This window comes from Bidens hawaiensis, unplaced genomic scaffold (assembly GCF_021521415.1).
Source record: "Bidens hawaiensis isolate Kalapana, Puna unplaced genomic scaffold, B.hawaiensis_p1.1 tig00042384_1, whole genome shotgun sequence".
NCBI lineage: Eukaryota > Viridiplantae > Streptophyta > Magnoliopsida > Asterales > Asteraceae > Bidens > Bidens hawaiensis.
In genome coordinates this window covers 37,819-60,275 of record NW_027497505.1, presented here as the reverse complement: position 1 = coordinate 60,275, position 22,457 = coordinate 37,819, and positions in this window count along the sequence as shown.

Sequence of the window (22,457 nt, the reverse complement as noted above, 5' to 3'; positions counted from 1 at the left end):
GAACATGGTGTATGTAAGGATGGTATCCTCGGATTTGAATATGTAACTTTAAATGTGTAAGAATACCCTGTGACTTGTTAAACAAGAACTCACTTAGCGTAGCTGACTTTTAGAATGCATACGGACAAATTGAACGAGGCAGCTAGCTTGAGGAGCACACATGACATTGAAGAATAAAGACAAGCATCAGAAGAAGGAAGAGTTCTATCATGTTTTAATTATGTTCTAAATTTAAGACAAGTTTTAATGTTTGTCTGAAAGAGATTTGAATGTTTGTAAGTTGTAATAATGAATTGAAGTTTTATTATTCCGTGAAAGATTTTAATTATCTCTGATTTTATAACTATGTTTATGAGTAAATCCAACGTCAAAGTATGGCCCATGTGCGAAGCCTTACCTCACGTGTCCTCGAGTTTGATATTCGGACTTGATTTTCTGTGCTACACATTTCTGGTACACTTTCCGTTGTGTGAGGCTTCGTTAGGGTTTTTCTATTTTTAAAACTTAGTGGTGAATTATGGATTTTATTATATATATATATATATATATATATATATATATATATATATATATTATTTCATGCATCACACTGATACAAAGACGAGGTCTTTTTTAAATTATGAGTGTCTAGTTGTGGTCATAAGTAAAGTTATGCGAACTATGTCAAAATTCTAGAAATGTGGGGGAAATCATTTAAGAAACAACCCTTTCGGGTATAAAGAAATGGTAATTAATATGATTTCTCATACTTGAGATGTAAAGAAGAGCATTTCTTTACCCTATCCGGAACTTGGATGATGTTATCCAATAACACTTAAAATTGGGGGTGTCTTGCATTTGAACTTGGAAGGCTTAGCAATAAATATTATTATAATCCAATATAACATTGCAAATATGTGACCACGTGGAGTAAACAATCGTCATAACAAGCTAATCTATTGATTAGACTCGAATTCCAATTAGTCAAAATCTGAATTTCCTAAAGGCATAACGTGTTTGCCTTCAAATGAGAATCGTGTTTTTCAAAAGAAAATCGTGATAACAAGATTTGGGGTAAGTCTCAAGGTTATATTCTTAGAAGATTACAAAAAAAAAAAGCAATATTAACTTACAAGTTATAAACACGTTATAGCAACTAATCTTAATTGTGATTATCTAGTATGGACTTGGAAATGTCTTAGATAATAGTTTTGGATCCAATAACCATAGAGTTGATGAAAGATTGAGTTGAGGAGTAAGACTAAAGCCCAAGAAAAATTATATATGAAGGAAAACCTAACTTATTTGTCTGGAGGTCCCAATATCTAACTTCAATAGGACAACCTAATTATATATGATCTAAGGGCGGTCACTATGGAGACATAGCTGATGTATAACTTGACATATAAGCTAATATATATGTTTATATATATCCTCACAAGTTGTAAAGGAGTCAACTTACTTCTTAGTTTATTCCTATAACAACAATGACATGTTGTGAAGTTAAGCATAATGCATGGCTAATGATTTGTGTAAGGCATCATAACCTTAATGCTTTTAATGATTTACGGATAATCAACTATGTGAAACAGAAGTGAGGTCGCTCAAATGAAATTGTGGTGTATGAAATTCCTAGAGCTTTCAGAAAACTACATTGGTGTTCCTGGACCATAACGAACAGGACAACGAGGGGGTGTGCTCAGCTAGGGAGAGAATTATGTGAAGTGTATTGTCTTCTACACGAATGAGGGTTTGTTCAAGGACATCGCGCCTACAAAATTCTAGGAGACTAAGTATGCTTCATAAAGGAAGGTTAAAAGATAACACATATCTATCCTGCAATAATCAACTATCGAGGTTCTATTGGAAATTTTATGTGTATTGGTCAATCTCCATTCATGCGGGGACTGTTAAAAAATTTAGTAAAAAAGTGTTTTTAATATATAACAATGAATGTTATATCGAATGATTGGTTAGTGTAAAAAATACAATATCACTAATCATGTCATGACCAATACCAACATGTCTTCAAATTGATGGTTCATATGACCTATTAAGGACATTTAATAAGATCTCAAGAGTCTTTTTTATTACAATTTAATATGTCATTTAACTCTTGTTTATGGCATGCTTAATGGACATCGTAATTATGGTTTGGGTTCTTATATAATGAACATGAAGGTTCATTCTATGGTAAAAATAACTATAAGCATTACAGCTAATCACACAAACCAAAGAAACATCATATTTTTCTTTCTTTCAAGAATAATTAGAGATGAGTACTCTCTAAACTTCATATTTATTTTTTCAAGTTCTAATACACTAATCTTCTTGGTGTAGCCTTGGGTGTGTGGCCTTCCCCGGTAGTACATACTACTTCGGCTGTTGTATCCTGAAAGACAAACGTACTCTTTAGTAGAGACTCGAAACCTGTTTTTAAGGGACCCGTGTTTAACATGAATCCTCAATCACAACTATTAATATTGGGTTTGCTTTTTGTTGTAGTCAATGTGCTTAGTCGAAAACCAAATGTGATACTACATGAAGTCTTATTTAACTACCCGTTGAAGACGCCAATTCGAATTAATTTAGAAATGTAAATTACGTATTTTATATTCTTTTTTTATTCATTTATTTAAGGTATTGTACTATGGTATTTCTCTTGTATAACAAGAGTATCATTATGTTTATTTGTTTTATTATTTTTAATAATATTATGACCCATGTTCCATATTAATGACCCAACCGACTCCGTTATTTAACGAGGCTTTTTGAATCAAGATGGGTGCTATTCATGTATAAAATATGAGTCATATTCAAACTTGTTTCTTAAACAAGTCAATCAAACATGACCCGATTAAAATACGGGTAATCACGAACATGACATGTTAATTTGGGTTTTGATTTTCACTATTAGCATTTAAAAATAAATTGAGTTTCCCTTTTGAACCTTTTTATCAACAATTCAATTCAAAAAGTTTAATTTATTATTTCAAACCGTTTTTTCTTTGATTATCACCATTTGTTTATTCTATATTTGAGCTAACTATACATGATCAAGTTTGTGAACTAGTAATAGTAAAAGATAAATTCACAAAAAAAAAAAATAATAATAATAATAATAATAATAATAATAATAACACAAAAATACTAGTTTTACTCATTTTTGCATTGCAATAAACATGAAATGGGCTGACTCAAAATAAAAGGATTTTTATATATATCCCCTTTTTAACTTAGCTTATTACATATTTCCCCAATCTTAAACTTTTAATTACATATTTCCCCTTCCAGTATACAATTACCATATTACCCTTTTTCAATTTAAAATACCTATTCTTTTCGAACTAATAGTACACAAGTAAAAAAAACTCAAACGCCATATCCAGTTCCAACATTCACCCCGTCAACAATAGTCGGTTCCGGTTCCATCATTCACGGTGTCACACTTCCTCCCGCGAACACGCGGCTTCCTCCAGCGTTCGGGCTTCTTTCTTGTTTGTCGCTTCCTCCGACGAACACAGCAACGATCGTTCCTTTCTGGCTTTCAGTAAGTTCAGTCACAGTCGTTCATTTTATGGCTTTATATATAGAGTGAGCTCAAACAATAATTTTATAATATATAATATGTATAATTTGGATATTTATCTCTCTCTATATATATATATATATATATATATGGGATGATTCAAGAGAGAAATTATAAAACTGCAAGAAATGCGAGAAATGAATATAGGCCAGTAGTTGTGTTTTAAGTTAAAAATGCTTAAAGCTAAATAAAGAAAGTATTAATCATTGTAACATCCCGTTTTCTGGTTTCGGTTAATAAACGAAAGTATGAGTTATTATGAGTCGGGCTAGTGTTGGATTAAATGGTATTGGTTATGGGCTTAAGCCAATGATCTAAAATTATATACGTCATTAATACCCATTTAATTTCATTTCACACATATTCCATACACCTTCCAAAACACACACTTAAGCTTTCTCTCTTTAGTTTCTCTCTCTCTCTCTCTCTCTCTCTCTCTCTCTAGCTGAGTATAGAAGAAGAATCGATCCCTGCCAAAGGTAATGATAGTATGATGTTAAACCCGTTAGTTATGGTCACGAAACAACGAGTCGACACCATTAAAACGTTTAAGTCACGAGATCCGGATGGAATCGGGTATAAACCGAGCCTAAGATGAGCTTAGGGGTCACCCTAGCTCAGATCTGGATCGAACGGAGTGCAAAACGGTGAAAAACGGTGTAAAATGGGGTAAACCGCGTTTTTCCAACCACCGCCCGGTTTTCCGGCACGGCGGCACCAGAAAGGCGGCGCGAGTATTTAAGGATGTCAGAGAATGTTTCTGACATTCTCTGACGAAACCTAACCCTAATTCGTTAGGGGGGATAACGAATGAGCTTCAATTCGTTATGTGGTTCGTTACGGAAGAACCCTCGTTCGTTAGGCCAGTTCGTTAAGGAAGAATAACGAACTAGTTGAGCAATTCTCAATGATCTCCAGTTCTCTATGAAACACCACTTCGCCAAAGTCCAATTCGTTAAGATGGTCCATAAGTGGTGATTCGTTATGATATAACGAATCAGAACTCCATTCGTTATAGAACTCTAATTCGTTAAAGAACTGAATAACGAATCACATAACTGGATAACGAACTAAGTTTACAAGAATGTCAGAAATGGTCCCTAGACTTAGAAAAAGAATGATTTAATTACAAAGAAGCCCTTGAACTTTTAAGAAGCAAATTAATTGATGATTCAAAATGCTAATGAAAAATGTGTTAAGACAGTTAATGGAAATAAAATTTTTCCAAGCTGATCTGGCAGCTCGACCCCAGCTAGGGGCTCTGCCCTTTGGACCCTGCTAGGGGCTGCCGCCCCTAGACCCCACTGCCCGGGGCACTACCCAGACCCCCGTTCGTTGAGGGTTATAATTGGACTAGAAATACGATATGGATAGTGATAGTAATTAATATGCGTAATTATTATATAGTTAGTCATGCACAGCTAAAGAGGGGAATAACTGTAAACGGTGAATGCAATCGCTTTGAGGTGAGTTTCTAGCCCCACTTCCTTGTTATGTTTTCGGGGCTATGTGCATACTCGATGTGATAGTTAATACACTTACCTTAGGTGGTAAGTGTATGCCTTGTATGATTTATGTATGATGATTGCTTGATGGTGTGTGAACGATCTTCGGATATTGCATGTACCGTCAGTTGGAAGTTAAGGATATGATTGATATGTATGATGTATGAATGATGTATGTATGAATATCTATATATATATATATATATATATATGACGTATGAATAATGTACGTATGATATGTTGATGATACGTGAACGCTCTTCGGAGATTGCACGCATTGTCAAGGAAAGTATGTAAAGGGCAAGTATGTTATAGTAGTACGAATGTAGGGAACCGACCCTAATAGTATCGGCGAACGTAGGGAACCGACACTAATAGTATCGGCGAATGTAGGGAACCGACCCTAATAGTATCGGCGAATGAAGGGAACCAACCCTAATAGTATCGGCGAATGTAGGGAACCGGCCCTATAATATCGGCAAAGTTAATAGAGCGAAATGCTCTTAAAACATATATGTACGAAAGGAAGTATTACGTAAGTATGAAAGAAAGGACGAAAGTACAAATGTATGTAAGCATGTAAGTAAATATGAAGTTTGTACCTTCGGGTGCATATGTCAGTATGTGAATGTATTGTATGTCGTCTGATTAACTAGAACTCACTCAGCGTAGCTGACTTTTAGTATGCACGCAGGTGAGTAGAATGAGGCAACTTGCTTGAGGGGAAGCACATGGCATGGATTTGAAGACACTGGCATCTCAATGAAGTGTTATGTTATGATATTTAAAAGACAATGTTTTATGTTTAAATAATTGAAATGCTCGTTAAGGCAAGGATTAATGGTCATGTAATGTAATCGTTCGAATGTATTAATATTCCACGAATGTTTTTAATAACTCTGATAGTATGAACTGTGTTTATGAATAAATCCAACGTCCAAAGTATGGCACCGGTAACGGGGCCTTACAAGTTGGTATCAGAGCAAAGTTCGAGAGATTTAAGCATCCTACATGCTTAGACTCGAATAGAGAATGGGATAAAAGTAAAAAAAGAAAGAAGATGCCAGTACGAGAATGCCATATGTCACTCAAGCAAGCTAAGTAAAGGTAAAGTATGTTATTAAATTCACGTGTAAAGTAGAATGATGATTGAATGTTTGCGTAATTGCTAAATAAAGAATGTATGAATGCTAGCTTAATGGCTAGGGATAGGAGTATATGATTATATGAACTGTTTGAGTGTCTAACTGTTAGAAGTAGAACTAGCACAAATAGACTCATAAGAGGAAGTGCATAGGACATGGAAGGTAACGTGAGCAGCTAATCACAGCTAGCCGCTGTTATTACCTATTAGCCTTACTATCCATGTACTAAATGGTTCCTTAAGTGATGACGTTTGTGTTTCCTTATAGAATACGAATGGCTGGAGCTAAGAAAGCTGCTGGAAAAAGAGGACGTACAGGACGTCGTTGAAGGCCACGCGTTGTCCGAGAACCGTCAGTGGAAGCAGCTACTAACAATTAAGGCGAAGGAAGTGCAGCTGGTCGAAATCCGAGTAACCACGAGGGAGTTCAACTGGATCCCGCAATTCAAACTGCCATTGCTCCAGCGGTAGCAGCTGCTGTGAAAAACATGAATCCTGATAAGTCTGTTGTAGGCCAAGAAGGAACCGTTGAGAGGGTGGAAGGTGATGATAAAAAGGATGATGAAGAGGAGAGGGAAGAATCGAGCGTGGTTAAATTGGTAAAGGTTGATGATAGGAAAAGGGGTCGTGGTGGATGCAACTATAAGTCTTTCAAATGCTGTGAACCACCGAAGCTAACTAGCTTGGGAGACGCAATCGCTACTCTCCAATGGATAACCGCGATGGACAAAATTATCCGAATTAGTGAATGCCGTCCTGACCAAACTGTGGGGTATGCTACCCAATCATTCGGTGAGGAGGCGATGTACTGGTGGGAGACTGTTGAGCAGAGGAAGAGTCGAGAAGAGATCAAGGCCTTGAGATGGGACGATCTGAAGGAGTTAGTGATGAAACGATTCTGTGCTGATGTAGAGGTAGAGAAGGTTGAGATGAAGTTCTTGAGTCTGAAGGCGGGTAAGATGACGCACCGTGAATACCTCACTGAATTCAACCGTTTGTCAAGGTTGGTGCCAGATATGGTGAACACCGAGGCCAAGCGGATCAAATGCTACCTTAGCAGACTGCCACAGAATGTTCGCTTCTTGGTCAAGGCTGGTAGACCAGGTACTTTTGATTCTGTTGTGGGGCTCGCGGAAACAGTTTATGAGGACTTGACAGATGAGGTGGCTATGGAAGAGAAGAAGGAGAAGAAGTGGGTCGCTCCTGCCAAACGACCTGGTACTCAGATGTGGAACCCCAAGAACAAGCAACCGAGAGTTTGGGAGAAAAGGTCATGTAGGACGTGTGGAAAGATGCATGCTGGAGAGTGCAAGTGGGGCACTGGGTCTGAGGTGTGCCGCAAGTGTGGTAAGTCCCATGGTGGGGAGTGTAGATCAGGGTCAAACGCCTGCTACAAATGTTGTAAGATGGGGCACTTTGCTCAAGATTGCTATGCGAAGCCCACGTGTTATAAGTGCAGACAGACAGGTCACTTGGCGAGGACTTGTACGAGCGGTGAAGCTGGAGGGAGTGAGAAGAAAGATGTTGATCAAGCGAGGCCGAGAACTAGAGCCTACATGCTGACCCAGGAACAAGCTAGGCAGATTCCTGATGTTGTGACGGGTACGTTCTTAGTAAACGGTATTTCTGCTGCAGTATTATTTAATTCGGGTGCGAATAGAAGTTTTATAGCTACGACGTTTAGTAAACTAGCTACAATGAAAAGTTTCCGAGTGTCTGAAACCTTCATAGTAGAAACCGCTAGTGACACCTCGGTGAAAATAATGAAAATGGTTAAGAATTGTAAGATAGAATTAGATGGACATGAGTTCCCTGTTACTTTGTATGTTATGACCTTAGGAGGGTTCGATGTAGTGTTGGGATAGATTTTTTGTCTGAATACAAAGCTCAGATAGTATGTAAGAGTAGGATAATAAAGCTAAAATCCTTGGATGGTAGTGCTGTGACGGTTTATGGCGATAAGGAATGTTCAGGGTTTAACGTCATTTCGATGATAAAAGCTGAAGGGTTATTAAGGCGAGGGTGCGGTGCCTACCTAGCGTATGTTGTCAACGCTACGGCCGAGACGAAAGAAATAAAATATGTTCCTATCGTGTGCGAATATCCAGAAGTATTCCCTGAGGATCTTCTGGGGTTTCCACCGGAGCGTGAGATAGAATTCCAGATAGACTTAATACCAAGAGCCCAGCCCGTTGCGAAAGCGCCTTACCATCTAGCACCGTCCGAGATGAAAGAATTGATGTCCCAACTGCAAGAACTCCTCGACAAGTGTTTTATTCGACTAAGTGTTTCTCCTTGGGGCGCGCCAGTGTTGTTCGTGGAGAAGAAAGATGGAAGTATGAGGATGTGCATAGACTATCGTGAGTTGAACAAGCTTACGGTGAAGAATAGATATCCTTTGCCCAGGATCTATGATCTGTTTGACCAACTACAAGACTCAAGTTGGTTCTCACGAATAGATCTCAGATCTGGCTATCTTCAGTTGAAAGTAAAAAAGGCAGACATCCCTAAAACAGCGTTTCGGACGCGGTATGGACACTACGAGTTCCTCGTGATGTCATTCGGTCTAACAAATGCTCCTGTAGCATTTATGGATATGATGAATAGGGGGTGTCGACGGATGTTGGATAAGTCAGTTATTGTCTTCATCGACGATATATTGATTTATTCAAGGAGCGAGTCTGATCATGCTGAGAATCTGAAAGAGGTATTGGAGACTTTGAAGAAAGAGAAGTTGTATGCTAAGTTTTCGAAATGCTCGTTCTGGTTGCGAGAAGTGCAATTTCTAGGTCACGTGATTAATCCTGAAGGGATTACCGTGGACCCAGCTAAGCAATAACTAATGGAAAACTACACAGAATCCGACTGATATACGAAGCTTCCTAGGGTTAGCTGGCTACTATCGGAGATTCATCGAAGGTTTCTCCAAGATAGCCGCACCGTTGACCGGTATGACCCGAAAGTCGATAGTATTCAGTTGGGGTAAGTTTCAAGAAAAGGCTTTTCAGAAGTTAAAGAAGAGACTCACGCAATCTCCAACCCTTGCTTTACCCGATGGTGACGAGGATCTGGTTGTTTGTACTGATGCTTCGCATCGTGGGTTAGGTTACGTGTTGATGCAACGAGGAAAGGTGATAACTTACGCGTCTAGACAGTTGAAAGTCCATGAGAGTACTTATCCGACGCATGATTTTGAGCTAGCAGCAGTAGTGCATGCTCTCAAGATATGGAGATACTATCTGTATGGTACTAAGTGTACCATTTACACAGATCATAAGAGTTTAAAGTACTTCTTCGAGTAGAAGGAATTGAACATGAGGCAGAGAAGATGGCTAGATTGATAAAGGATTACGACTGTGATATTAAGTACTACCCTGGTAAAGCTAACGTGGTCGCTGACGCGCTAAGCCGTAAGAATGAGGAAGTCATTGCAACAGTAAAGTCATATCAGCTAATTATGAACTCAAGCTTATTTGAAGAAATCATCAAGGTGCAGTCAGAAGTGCTGGTTGATGAAGTGCTAGTAAAGAAAGAAAGGATTTTCGGTCAGCAAGACGAGTTGATGGAAAACACGCATGGTGTTAAGACTAGGTTTGACCGTATGTGGATTCCACGCCATGGAGATCTCAGAGGTCGAATCTTAGATGAAGCTCATAAGTCAAGGTATTCGATTCATCCAGGAACTACGAAGATGTACCAAGATTTGAAAAGAGACTATTGGTGGCCAGGAATGAAGAATGACGTGGTAGATTATGTCCATAAGTGCTTAACTTGTTTACAAGGCAAGGCAGAGCATCAGAAGCCTTATGGGAAGATGCAACCTTTGGAGATACCAGAATGGAAATGGGAACACCACCATAGATTTCATAACTAAGCTACCTCGTACAGCTAAGCAACATGATGCCATCTGGGTGATTGTGGACCGTTTGACCAAGAGTGCTCACTTTCTGCCTATACGAGAGGCTATCTCGTCAGAGACGTTAGCAAGCTTGTTCATTAAAGAGGTTGTATTTAAGCATGGAGTGCCGTTATCGATCGTGTCTGATAGAGATACTCGGTTTACTTCAAGGTTTTGGAAGAAGTTCCATGAAGCTATGGGAACAAGTGAACATCAGTACGGCGTATCATCCTCAAACAGATGGACAGTATGAAAGGACGATACAAACCCTTGAGGATATGCTACGTGCTTGTGTTTTAGACTTTGGTGGAAGTTGGGATGATCATCTATATCTGACAGAGTTCTCTTATAACAACAGCTACCATTCAAGTATTGGTATGCCACCGTCCTAGATGTTGTATGGAAGACGTTGTAGAACTCCGGTATGTTGGGGAGAGATTGGTCATAAGGAGATGGGAAGTTTGGAAGTTGTTCAAGAAACTTCTTCAAGGTTTATCAGATCAAGGCAAGAATGAAAGCTGCTCAAGAGAGACAGAAGTCATATGCTGATAAGCGGCGACGACCGATTGAGTTTAACGTTGGTGACAATGTGATGCTCAAGGTCTCGCCTTGGAAAGGAATTATTCGTTTTAGGAAGAGAGGAAAGTTGAGTCCGAGGTACATTGGACCGTTTAAGATTATGGATCGTGCAGGTGAAGTGGCTTACAAGCTGGAATTGCCTGAAGAGCTAGAAGGGATTCACTCAACCTTCCATGTTTCTCATCTGAGAAAATGTCAGGCTGATGACACGTCGCACGTGCCATTAATGGACATTGAGGTTGATGAACAGCTGAACTACATTGAGCAACCAATCGAGATAGTTGATCGCAAGGAGATGCAGCTTCATCGTAAAGTTATCTCATTAGTGAAAGTGATATGGAAGCACCGCAAGGGATCAGATGCTACTTGGGAAGTTTAAGAAGAGATGCGCAAGTTTTATCCAAATTTGTTTATGTAATAGTTAGGTTTCGGGGACGAAACCTCTTTAAGGAGGGAAGACTTGTAACATCCCGTTTTCTGGTTTCGGTTAATAAACGAAACTATGAGTTATTATGAGTCGGGCTAGTGTTGGGTTAAATGGAATTTGGTTATGGACTTGGGTTATGAAGGAAAGAGGAAAAGACCATGGGCTTAAGCCCATGATCTAAAATTATGAGAGTCATTAATACCCATTTAATTTCATTTAATACATATTCCATACACCTCCCAAAACACACACTTAAGCTTTCTCTCTCTAGTTTCTCTCTCTCTCTCTCTAGCCGAGCATAGAAGAATAATCAATCCCGACCTAAGGTAATGATAGTATAATGTTAAACCCGTTAGTTATGGTCACGAAACTATAGGTTCCCAGTCGGATCTACACAGGAATATCTCGTAACACGAGGGTGCGGAATCCTCACGTATACGATACGAGTGTCGAGATGATTAACACGTTGAATATGTATATAAACACACGAGATTATACTGTAAAACTTGATATATTGTAAGAGCCAACACGTGATTCTCTAGATCACCAAAACAACTCGTTCTCTAAACTTAAACAAAATGGCCGAAATTAAGGGTTTTTATAAACCTCGAAAACTTCGCCTAACATACTAGGCGAAGTTGTCATAACTTCGCTAAGCCCCAAGTTTGCCTAAACATACTAGCGATCATACTATAAATTGTGTTCAACACGAAACAAACAAACTAAACGATTACAGACACAGACAAACACAAGATACTGAACTACTGACATCATGCACCAACAGACTCCCCCTTGGCAGTAGCTTCATATCTCTATCTTCTTTCTCGTGTCTTGTAATCCCAAAAATCTCGTACCACTCGTCTTCAAGCATGAACACCCTGCCTTACACAGACAGAGACCACCCTCTGGTACTTCTTGGCTTCATCCTTCCACGCAGGAATGTAGAATATCTTCTTATCATTTAGTACCTACAAATCAGCTTGAGACAAATTAACCAAGTGCATGGGATCATATACTCTCAGGATCTCCTGTTCATCCTCATCTTCCATAACAGCTTCAGCAGTCTGACAGTCTACATACCACCATTTAAGATCCTTTAACACATCCTTGGGCATCATCTTCATCGGAACCTCTTTCAAGCAACGAATCGGCTTGTATTTCATCACCATCCAAGGTTTCCCATCAGTCCTCATGCCTCTTTCCTTGTCTTCGACTAATTTCCCTTTATGTGGCTTCAACAATTCAAACTTTTTCTCTTTCACACTTTCCTTCCATACGATCTTTCCAACCCAATCCGGAAAGTTATAACCACTTCTATTTATCAATCTTAACTGAGCCAAATCTTTCACCTCACACGCAGGCAAGGTGTTGAGCGATCTCAAAGCCTTCTTAAAGTACTGAACCCCATCATAACGCTTAATCACAAACACTTTCAGCTGTTCATCATACAACCAACAGATAATACCCTTCTTTGACTCAGCGTAGCCCTTGATATTGTAACTCTTCTTAAACATTGCTGGAACCGCAGGCTTCTTTGTCTTGAAAAACCACTGAGCACAGCCTTCTTTCCATCTCGGCTGTTCTTCCCACTCAGACTCATCTGACACATTTGCATCCTGACTCAAGTTCACCTTATCAACATTCGGAATATCATGCTCTACACCATAATCAACAATCTCTCCTTCTTCTAACTCACTATCAATCTCTATCTATTCCCCAATCTTTTCAATCTCACAATCGTTAACACATCATCGACTAACTCATCATCATTTCCCAACACTTCCTCATCATCTACAACCACCACATCCTCACCACCTGTACTGCCTGACAGACCAGCAGACTCCCCCTGAGATGTGGAAGTCCCAAGATTTTGTTCAGTTCTTGACAACTCACCACCTACACCTTTCGATGCATTGGGATCATCGTCTTTGTCTTGCCTCTTCTTTGTTCTCAGTTCATCACCCTTGCAACTATATGCATTGGGATCATCGTCTTTGTCTAGAAAAAAAAATAATAAAAAAAATAATAACCTCTAGTTATTATTGTTAAGACTTCTGAAGCTTATTTTTTTACAAATATCTATAAAGAGGCAAGAACGAATATTTCAAAGTATGAGAAAGAACGGGAAGAAGACTCCGAAGATCGACGTGTGCTTATTGATTAATCAGACACTACGGGTCGAAGTCAACTCGGGGCGACTTGGGGAAAACCAAATACGCTTTGAGAATAGATAGGAGGCATCACAATCTCTCATGTGATGTCCATCTAAATTTTGAGCTTAATTGAACCTAATCTGTATCACAGAAGCGATGAAAACCATACTAAGCTTTATACCTACCTACAACCTGCTTCTTTATGTCATAATACCGCTAAACATGGATCTGAGTGACAGCCACTTAATTAGTATGATTCCTGTTCGGATCTTTTCTAAAACATGCAGGTTCTCGTCAAGACTGAAATTTGATCCCGTTTATTCTATTATTTAAATTTCCGTTATTTACTTGGTATTATGTTTAGACTTTTATTCTTCTGGTTACTTGGTTCTTTGATCGTTAAGTTTAACTCTTTTTGGGATAATTTTAAAACAAAGTTGACCTTGGTCAACTTTATATGTTTCTGTTCATAAGTCATAAACGGGCGAACTTAATGTAATGGCGAAGTTAATTGGTGAGCAAAATAGGCGAAGTTGACCACGCGTTGACTGAGCGAAGTTGTTTTTGGGCGAAGTTAACCCAACTTCGCCCCTGGGGTTTCTCTAAACTATATAAAGGGTTTCATTGGTAAAATTAGTCAAATTATTTTCAATCTCTAACCCTCGGCGAACTTATACACCTGAATCAAACCTCATATTAATCTGCTACTCGTCTGTGATAAAGGTTTGTAGGATCTATGTGACTCGTAATTCGTATTATATGGTGCAATCGGTGTCTCAATGATACGTTTTGTGGTCTCTTTTGCTACAAACCCTTAACCCTCGCTTAACAATCGGTATTAACAGTGCTTTGGTGAAAATATGGTTTTCTGGGTCTTAATCGAACTAACTCTTTCATGTTTTCATTCTCAAATCGGTCATACCTAACCACAAATGGGTCGTCTTGATGCGCTGATTACGGAGGCGAAGTTAGGGTTTCAGTGAAGTTATACTTAACTTCACCATAATACTAACTTCTCCTGCTAAGGCAAAATTTCGTAAGTGTTCTGGTCGGTCACTATCTGTGTTGATTCTCAAGCGAAGTTGGACATTATGCGAATTTCAAACTAAATTATAACATAACTTCGCTCCTGGTAAACGGCGAAGTTATGACCTGTTGAGATACTGATCTAACTTAGCTCGTTTTTTGTGAAGTTATGGCTGCTGTGGCAGGTGTTGGTGGTGCTGGTGGTGATGAAGGTGGAGATAATAACCGATAGCTCTTTTAGGATCACAACATGTATATCACTTTGGATCCGGATGCTCGTGGTATAGACGACTATCGTGAGATCATTTCATTTCTCGTTCGCTCACGTATTTTTCACGCCGTCACGACTACTCTTCCCATTTCACTACCAAATATTGAAGACTTTTGGAGAACCGTTGAATATGAAAGTAGGGTTGATCCTCCGGTGATGCAAGATACTGTAAATGAACGAGTGGTACAGTTCTCGGCAAATCAAATAAGGGTCGCTTTACAGTTCGGGGTTGAAACTACAAATGATCCCACAGACTTTCCGGCTACGTTCAGAGATGGTGCGTTTCTGCGTATGGGGTATTCGGGTCCGTTGGGAGACTCTCAGAGGAGAAAAGGATTTTTGTTAGATCAGTGGCGTTTCCTTATGCATGTGATGATAGTGTGTATGTCCGGTCGTAAAGCTGGTACAGATGGTATGGGTGCAACTTTGCAGTCTGCGATGACCGCGTTGACTTACAACAAGCCTTACAGCTTTAGTCAGATGATTTTCTATGAGATTGATAGACAGAGACGTGCAGTGGCTCGGGAAAGATTTCTGATGTACCCGAGATTCTTACAGATGATCCTCAATCATGTTGCCCCCAATTTTCCACAACGACGTCCGATTTCTTACGTTGAGAGTGTTTCTAAAAGAATTTTTTCTCAATGTCGTTCTTCGAGTGCACGTAGCAGGGAAGAGCTACGTCCTAGACACACAGCATTGTTTGGGTACTTAGTGAATCCTGCTTATGTTGCTCCTTCGGGTGATGAATTTCTTGATCCGACACCGCAACAGGCCAATGTTTCTCAACCACCTCCTGTGGTTCAACCACCACCCGTGGTACAGCAAGCACCGCCTGCTGATCTTGTTGCTACTCCGGAAGAACAGGTTGACCTTGAAGTTGCCTTTGGAGGGCAAGGGTACTTTGACATGGAACAGGTTGATCCAGCTGCTGAAGCTCATGCCTCAATAGCAGAGGCATCTGGTGTTCATGTTTCCATGGTCGCTACATCTGTGGCGGACTCAGAGAGAACTGACTCTGATTCCTCCACTGACGATTTAGTTGAAGCACAGCAGATACTTGCCCGACAAGAAAGAATTCATGGCAAGAGGAAGAAAGACTCAGATGATAGTGAATCAGACTTTGAGGAGGATCTATATCGTATGGTACGTAGATCAAAGAAGCAAAGGGCTGGTGAAGGTTCAGGAGTTGGTGAAACTTCGAGAGTTGTTCGGTTTTCTCCACCATCTTTATCGGGTATGACTATGTTACCTGCTACTTCAACTGTCACACTGCCGTTATCCTCAAGTGTTCCTTTGGTGACCACGTCGTCATCTTTTGGTGTACCTCCAACCTCGTTTCAGTTTACCGCTCCATATATTGTCTCTCTACCTTCACCTACCGTTACTCCATCAGAGGTGGTGGCTATGTTTGCTGAGTCCACACTGGTGGCGACTGCTGGTTCATCTGTTTCGTTGCCATCCTCAACTCCTACTCAGCATCCACCTGTCATTCCCGCAAGCTTGGAGATCCCACTACGGTTTCCTCAAGCTACCTTTCCTCAGGATACCTCTCCCTTGAATGTTGTTTTTGATTCAAATTTGTCTGATTCGGAGAGGATTGCAGCTCTTGAGAGGGTGGTTACTGAATTCTCACGGGTAAATATTATTCAGTCTGAGACTATTAATCGTCTGGTGGCACAAAATCAGGTTCAAACTGCACTACACTTCCTCATCATATAGTGTCGAGATGATTAACATGTTGAATATGTATATAAACACACGAGATTATACTGTAAAACTTGATATATTGCAAGAGCCAACACGTGATTCTCTAGATCACCAAAACAACTCGTTCTCTAAACTTAAACAAAATGGCCGAAGTTAAGGGTTTTTATAAACCTCGAAAACTTCGCCTAACATACTAGGCAAAGTTGTCATAACTTTGCTAAGCCCCAAGTTCACCTAAACATACTAGCGAATATACTATAAACTGTGTTAAACACCAAACAAACAAACAAAACGATTACAGACACAGACAAACACAAGATACTGAACTACTGACATCGTGCACCAACAGAAACAATGAGCCGACACCGTTAAACCGTTTAACTCACGAGATCTGGATGGAATCGGGTATAAACCGAGCCTAAGATGAGCTTAGGGGCCACCCTAGCTCAGATCTGGATCGAAAGGGGCGAAAAACGGTGAAAACGGTGTAAAATGGGGTAAACCGCGTTTTTCCGACCACCGCCCGGTTTTCCGGCACAGCAACGCCAGAAAGGAGGCGCGGGTATTTAAGGATGTCAGAGAATGTTTCTGACATTCTCTGACGAAACCTAACCCTAATTCATTACGGGAGGATAACGAATGAGCTTCAATTCGTTATGTGGTTCGTTACGGAAGAACCCTCGTTCGTTAGGCCAGTTCAATAAGGAAGAATAACGAACTAGTTGAGTAACTCACTATGATCTCCAGTTCTCTATGAAAGACCACTTCGCTAAAGTCCAATTCGTTAAGATGGTCCATAAGTGGTGATTCGTTATGATATAACGAATCAGAACTCCATTCGTTATAGAACCCTAATTCGTTAAAAAACTGAATAACGAATCAGATAACTGGATAACAAACTAAGTTTACAAGAATGGCAGAAATGGTCCCTAGACTTAGAAAAAGAATGATTTAATTACAAAGAAGCCCTTGAACTTTTAAGAAGCAAATTAATTGATGATTCAAAATGCTAATGGAAAATGTGATAAGACATTTAATTGAAATAAAATTTTTCCAAGCTAACCTAGCAGCTCGACCCCATCCAGGGGCGCTGCCCCCGGACCCCCGTTCGTTGAGGGTTATAATTGGACTAGAAATACGATATGGATAGTGATAGTAATTAATATGCGTAATTGTTATATAGTTAGTCGTGCACAGCTAAAGAGGGGAATAACCGTAAACGGTGAACGCAACCGCTTTGGGGTGAGTTTCTAGCCCCACTTCCTTTTTATGTTTTCGGGGTTGTGTGCATACTCGATGTGATAGTTAATACACTTACCTTAGGTGGTAAGTGTATGCCTCGTATGATTTATGTATGATGATTGCTTGATGGTGTGTGAACGATCTTCGGATATTGCATGTACCGTCAGGTGGAAGTTAAGGATATGATTGATATGTATGTGTATGTATGAATATATATATATGACGTATGAATAATGTACGTATGATATGTTGATGATACGTGAACGCTCTGCGGAGATTGCACGCATTGTCAAGGAAAGTATGTAAAGGGCATGTATGTTATAGTAGTACGAATGTAGGGAACTGACCCTAATAGTATCGGCGAACGTAGGGAACCGACCCTAATAGTATCGGCGAATGTAGGGAACCAACCCTGATAATATCGGCGAAGTTAATAGAGCGAAATGCTCTTAAAACATATATGTACGAAAGGAAGTATTATATAAGTATGAAAGAAAGGACGAAAGTACGAATTTATGTACGCATGTAAGTAAATATGAAGGTGTGTACCTTCGGGTGCATATGTCAGTATGTGAATGTATTGTATGTCGTCTGATTAACTAGAACTCACTCAGCGTAGCTGACTTTTAGTATGCACGCAGGTGAGTAGAATGAGGCAACTAGCTTGAGGGGAAGCACATGGCATGGATTTGAAGACACTGGCATCTCAATAAAGTGTTATGTTATGATATTTAAAAATACAATGTTTTATGTTTAAATAATTGAAATGCTCGTTAAGACAAGGATTAATGGTCATGTAATGTAATGGTTTGAATGTTTTAATATTCCGCGAATGTTTTTGTTAACTCTGACAGTACGAACTGTGTTTATGAGTAAATCCAACGTCCAAAGTAGGGCACCAGTAACGGGGCCTTGCAATCATTCTCTTTCTACAATTAATATAGCTAATAAACCATAATACTTATCTACTTAAGTAATATAACTAATTAAATTATTATACTTGGATAATATTAAGAACTTATTTATTTTTATAACTTATTTTTTGTGTCTTGAATTTTATCCTACACAAGTATAATTTATTCATACATTAAAATTTCTTTCTATCTAAAACTAATTTCTTCCAATTCAATATATTAGTATCCATCAACACATACTTACATTATAATGAATAATACCAAAGAACTATTTTACATGTGTTTGCATTAGATATCAACAAAAAAACATACAACCTACACAAAAACATATAATCTACGCTTGTTCTAAGAATAAGACAACATATAACCTACACACGAAAAACATTTAACATACACAAAAAATTCATCATCAATAAAATACACACGCACACGAAAACATATAATCTACACACGAAAAACATATAATCTACACACGAAAATTTTATCTTACACAAATACTCTTTATTCATACATTAATTTCTTTTTATTCAAAACCAATTTCTTCAAACTCAACATATCAATATTCATCAACACGTAATTACATTGTGATGAATAATAAAAAAAACTATCATACACATGTTTGCATTAAATGTCAATAAAAAATATACAACCTACACAAAAACATATAACTTACACTTGTTCTAAGAATAAGAAAACATATAACCTACATACGAAAAACATATAACCTACGCATGTGTAGGATATGTGTATCTTTGTGTAGTTTATATAATTGTTGATGTCGAATTATATATGTAAGTTGTATGTTTTTTGTATGTTGTACGTTTTTATTGCTCAAAACAAGTGTAGGTTATATAACTTTGTGTAGATTGTATATTTATTATTTACATTTAATGAACGCATTTGTGTAGCTTGTATATTTATTATTTACATTTAAAATAAAACTAGTGGCTTATATTCATTTTTCGCATTTCTTACAGTAATACTCAATCTTATTTTACACTCTTATCCATTCATAAAATGTGCTGCAACTTTTTCTTTTATTTTGATGTCTGTCAATTGTTTTTTTTTTTATTTTGATTTCACTCAATTACATATTAAGAAGATGATATATATAAGAATATTGGATTTTAATAATCCCTATTGAATGGTGTTGGCCGATAATAATCCATATTCGTTTTATTGTCACTGGTGGTCCCAAATTCAAAAAAGTTGGCCCCCAATGGTCCCCCGTTAAAAATGGCTTAACGGCGTTATAGTTTTTTCTGAATTTCAAACCAATGTTTTAGGGCATTTGATCGTTAGGATGATACGAGTCGATTGGTGTAACACTTAGCTCGAAACAATGATCCAAATGACTTAATTTTGGTTAATTGTAAGTTCAAACACCCGAATTGAAGCATTGTTTAGTCATTTTGAATCACTATTTTAAACTAAGTTTTACATCAATCGACTCGTATCCTCCTAGCATTCAAAAGCCCTAAAACATTGGTTTGAAATTCAGAAAAAACTATAACGCCGTTAAGTCATTTTTAACGAGGGACCATTGGGGCCAACTTTTTTGAATTTGGGACCGCAAGTGGCGATAAAATGAATAGGGATTATTATCGGTCAATATCATTTAATAAGGATTATTAAAATCCAATATTCCTATATATATAAATTAGTTTATTAAGAGTAAAACTGTCAATTAGTTAGTTAATTTTAATAAAATTGAGAGATGTGTAAATTATGTGGTTTAGGAAAGAGAAATATGTAATTAAACTTTTAACATTGGAGAAATAAGTAATATGAGAAGTTGGGGAGGGGATATATGTAAATGCCCCCAAAATAAAACCCAAGCATTACACGAATTAATTACAAGCCTACTATTCTGCTTTGAAACATTGTAAGACCATGCCACATTTTTTCCTCGGAAGTTCGGAAAGGCCATAAATGTTTTGTTTTATTTATTTATATTTATTTTATGAATGGCGCCATAAATATGTTATCAAAACTTTAAAATTGGATATCCTGAACCACAAGAGCTTACACCATCATTCAATCCTTTGACTTCAAATTTCCATGGCTGACTGAAATTCACTAGTTTGATATAGAGGACCATTGGGCCCTTTTTGCTCATTTGGTGAGTAGTTGTTGACGTACGGTGATGGGTATATGCTTTGCATTTGTGGTTAATGTTTAAACACGTACTAAAGGGTGATGTTAAAGAAATATAAAACGAAATATATGTTATAACATTTGAGATTTGAGATAATAATTGACCGGGATCTTGATAACAAACACACATCGATTGCTTTATGAGACGATGACGACGGTTCATTTCATCCGAAGATGATGGGCCCTCGATGAATAACCCACTTTTGTCGCGGTATATACAGAAGTGACTAGATTAAACACAAGATTTTCCGTAATTATCAAACAAAATGTCATGACTTTTGACCATGAGATGTCACACTTAGATGCCCGTCTATAAGATTTTCGGGATCTTGATTCCAAACACATCGAATTTTGACAAATTTGGGTCAAGTTACAAATAAAACTTTCTTAAAAAGATTTTTACCTCTAACGGACGACTAATAGTTATCATACACAAACACAAATAATAACCCACGTATATATGAACCTTATTAGAACCCTTATTCAATAATGAATTCCTTTTTGATTCATGCCATAATGAATCGTGAGTTTATGTGTTCTTCTGACGTGAAAAATCGAATTCTCAAACTAAAATGCATAACTAGGGAAGCCAATTATTACTGTCACTGTAAGATAAATGAATATCGTTGACACTTATTCACTGAAAAAAATCCAACGTGGTAAGTCCGGCTCTAGTTGTTATTTGTGGGAACTTGTTTCCGAACAATTCTTAATGATTTTATGATGCGATTTCAAGTATGATTTCTTCTTAGACTTTGCAGGCGCTTGTCAATGTGCACAGTTTGTGACGAGTACGTGACTTGGTGATCATCAATCACTAATTTGCAAGGATGCTATTTTGAAAAAAATCTACAATACAAAGTGGGGGTGGGGGGGGTGGGGGAGGAATGTCATATAACAGTAACCAAGTTTCAAAAGTGTTATGATTAGGTCAGTCATGCAAATTTTTACTAAATCGGGTTACTAAATCTTTAAATCGAGCTTTACTGATTTTTTTGTTCGTCAAGAAAACAATGGGAGATAAGACGTGGGACGATTAAAACCTTTGATTTAATAAAGGGGCAATTTTATAAAATAGTAACTAAGTTTCAAAAGTGTTTCAATTAGATAACTCATCTTTAAAAAGTGTTCCAATTAGGTCACTCAACTTTCATATTTTATTAAATTAAAGGTTTTAACATGTTTTTTAACGTTTTTATTTTTTGTTTCACATAAGAAATCTTTTTATCTTTTTGTTAATGTTAACGTTGAGTGGCGACGTGAATTTTATTTTTTATTTTTTTGAATTTTAATACAATTAACGTTTTTTAATTTTTTTAAAATATAACAACATATATTGCAAATTCCGACCCCCACATCTTATCCTCCATTTCTTAATTGACAAACAAAAAAAATCGATGAGACTCGATTTGAAAATTTAGTGACCCGATTTGAGAAAAATATGCATGAGTGACATAATTGGAACACTTTTGAAAAGTTGAGTGACTTAATTGGAACATTTTTTTAAACTTGAGTGACCCAAACACTTTTAAAATTTAGTTACTATTCTATGAAATTGCCTTTCGACTTGAGCAATTCGCGACCAGGAATTAGGACGATTCTGTGTCTGTGTGTGTAAAGTAAACCTGCTACAAATGGTAATTGATCATAGCATATTCCAAATCTTTAAATGGAAACCTTCATATCTAGTAAATATGGCAAATCAACATTTGAATATGTTCTGGGCGAAGAGTTTTTGTACAAATTACAAAATAAGTACGACAACTGTGAGTCTGTGATATTGAAATCTTTAGTTGAGCAACTGTAATGTTAGTGGGTTTGTTGGTCTCAAAATTTAAATACGGTGTATTGGCAATTTGGCAC